Consider the following 2,953-nt stretch of genomic DNA (forward strand, 5'->3'; position numbering starts at 1 on the left):
ACTACCGTTTGAGTCGGGATAGCACATGGATTGTCTAAGTTCGTTCCACATGTAACGTTATGCTAAGAGAATGAACCCTCTTAGACTTGATGCTATGATTTTGAATACATAGACTTTGTTATTTTTACGAAAAAAGACTAACCGGCGACGCGTGTTAGGCGTAGGCTTATCCCTACTTAGGATTTGGGATAAAGTCCCCCATGCGTGTAAGGCATGAATTTCGGCGTTATTAATAATAACCTGCTACGATGTTGAATACGTAGACTTTGCCATTATTGTAGGAATAGGCTATCCGACAGCATGTATTAGATACAGACTTATCTCTAATTAGGGATCGAGATAAAGTCCCCCATATGTGAAAGACATGGATTTTTGGTGCTACGATGTTAAATACGTAGGCTTTGTCACTATTTCTTTCTGTGTTATATTTTCTCTTGAAACACTGAAAGAAAATTAGAAGTGCCAGAGGTGTAGTATTAACTTGGCATAAATTTTTACTTAGAGCGAAATTCAGAAATTTTCTTCACTATCACTAGGATAATTCCAGAAAATCTTTAATCCGCTGGGGATTTTATAATAAAAACTTGCTATTCTTATTGAAAACGGATTAACAAGTTTATTTGGGGGGTTTGACTGTTAGAGGTGTGATGTTAACCTAACAGTATTTTATGGGCTTATCGCTCTATTGAAGAGAGTCGATAAGTTAATTTGGTCGTCAGAGGTGTGATGTTAACTTGACGGGTTTGTGGACCTATCGCTCTATTAAAGAGAGTCGATAAGTTAATTTTGTCAGAGGTATGATATTAACATGACAAGAAGAATATTACGATCGGGGCAATTTTGAGGACCTATCGCTCTATTGACGAGAGTCGATAAGTAAATTATCAGAGGTTTGGTGTTAACATGACGGAAGTTTGTGTTGCGATTGGAGCAACTTTGGAGACTTATCATTCTATTGAAGAGGATTGATAAGTGGATTGTCAGAGGTATGATGTTAACGTGACAGGAATGTGTTGCGATCGGAGCAACTTTATGGACTTATCATCCTATTGAAGAGGATTGATAAGTGGATTGTCAGAGGTATGGTGTTAACGTGACAGGATTTGTGTTGCGATTGAAGCAACTTTGTGGACTTATCATCCTATTGAAGAGGATTGATAAGTGGATTTGTCAGAGGTTTAGTATTAACGTGACAGGATTTGTGTTGCGATTGGAGCAACTTTGTGGACTTATCATCCTATTGAAGAGGATTGATAAGTGGATTGTGTCAGAGGTTTAGTGTTAACGTGACAGGATTTGTGTTCTGATTGGAGCAACTTTGTGGACTTATCATCCTATTGAAGATGATTAATAAGTAGATTGTCAGAGGTATGGTGTTAACGTGATAGAATTTGTGTTGCGATTGGAGCAACTTTGTGACTTATCATCCTATTGAAGAGGATTAATAAGTAGATTTTGTCAGAGGTATGGTGTTAACGTGACAGGATTTGTGTTGCGATTGGAGCAATTTTGTGACTTATCATCCTATTGAAGAGGATTAATAAGTAGATTGTCAGAGGTATGGTGTTAACGTGACAGGATTTTGTGTACTTGTGACTTGCACAAGATTTTAGGAATTAGCGTCTCGCTGGGGAAACTTGCTAGGTGAGTTTATCATCAGGAGCGATGAGTTCTGATACTTGTGATTTGAATAAGATTTTGAAGACTTAGTGTCTTGCTGGGGAAGATTGCGATTTGAGTAATTTCGAGGACTGACCATCCTATTGTCAAGGATTGATAAGTTGATTGTTAGAGGTGTATTGTTAACGTGACAAATTGGGAGTAATGCAAGATGCATTCATACTCTGTGGGGGTGATGATCATCAAAAGTGTAATGTTCACTCGACGATGTGAAAGATTCGTTACTCTAAATCCAGTGGATCCCAAGTAACCAACCCCCAGTCTAGATTAAGACTTAGCAGGGGAATAAAAAAAGGTAGACAAGGCACATCGCCTAGTGAGGCACTATCCATGAAGTCGGAATAGAGTCACATCACCAGGTAGGCCATTATCTGATGAGTTTGACTATCAGAGGTAACTGTTAACGTGATAGTTTTTGTGGACCCGCCATCCTACTTGAAGAGGATTGGCAAGAGAATTTAGAGGGAATGGACTATCAGAGGTAATCATTAACGTGATAGTTTTGATAGACCCGTCATCCTACTTGAAGAGGATTGGTGGGGGAATTTGGAGAAAACAGACTATCAGAGGTGATCATTAACGTGATAGTTTTAGTGGACCTGTCATCCTATTGAAACGGATTAACAAGTTGATGGACTATCAGAGGTAAATGTTAACGTGATAGTTTTGTAGACCTGGCATCCTATTGAAGCGGATTGACAAGTTGATGGACGTAATAGTTTTGGTAGATTTTGTGGTTGACAGAGGTATTCTATTAAACATAACAACTCAAAAAATTTATTACTCATAATCCAATGAACTACCAATAAACCAACCCCCAGTCTTGAACAAGTGCAAGGGGGAAAAGAGAAGACATGACACATCGCCTAGTGAGCCATTATCTAACGAGTTTGACTATCAGAGGTAATTGTTAACATGATAGTTGTTGGACCCGTCATCCTACTGAAGAGGATTGGCTTCAGTGGCCGTAGTATCTTCCGGTTCTGACTGGGAAGAGTGAGCTTGGTCCGATTGCTCCGGTTGATCCTGCCTACTTTGTTCTTCAGCTTTGATCCTGGCAATAATCTTTTGAGCCTGTTCTCCTTGAGAGATTAGTTGTCTCCAAGAACGACATTCTGTAACCCTCATTTGTGCTAGAAGGTCGATCTGCAAGTTGTGGCGATAGGTCTCCACTAAGGTAGACAGTGTCATACCTGTCGAACATCGCAGGGCCATGTTTCTAAACCTCTTCACGAAGGCTTTGACGGACTCCCTCTTCTTCTGCTTAGTGGCG

The sequence above is a fragment of the Asparagus officinalis genome, unplaced genomic scaffold (genome assembly GCF_001876935.1).
Source record: "Asparagus officinalis unplaced genomic scaffold, Aspof.V1 AsparagusV1_Un332, whole genome shotgun sequence".
NCBI lineage: Eukaryota > Viridiplantae > Streptophyta > Magnoliopsida > Asparagales > Asparagaceae > Asparagus > Asparagus officinalis.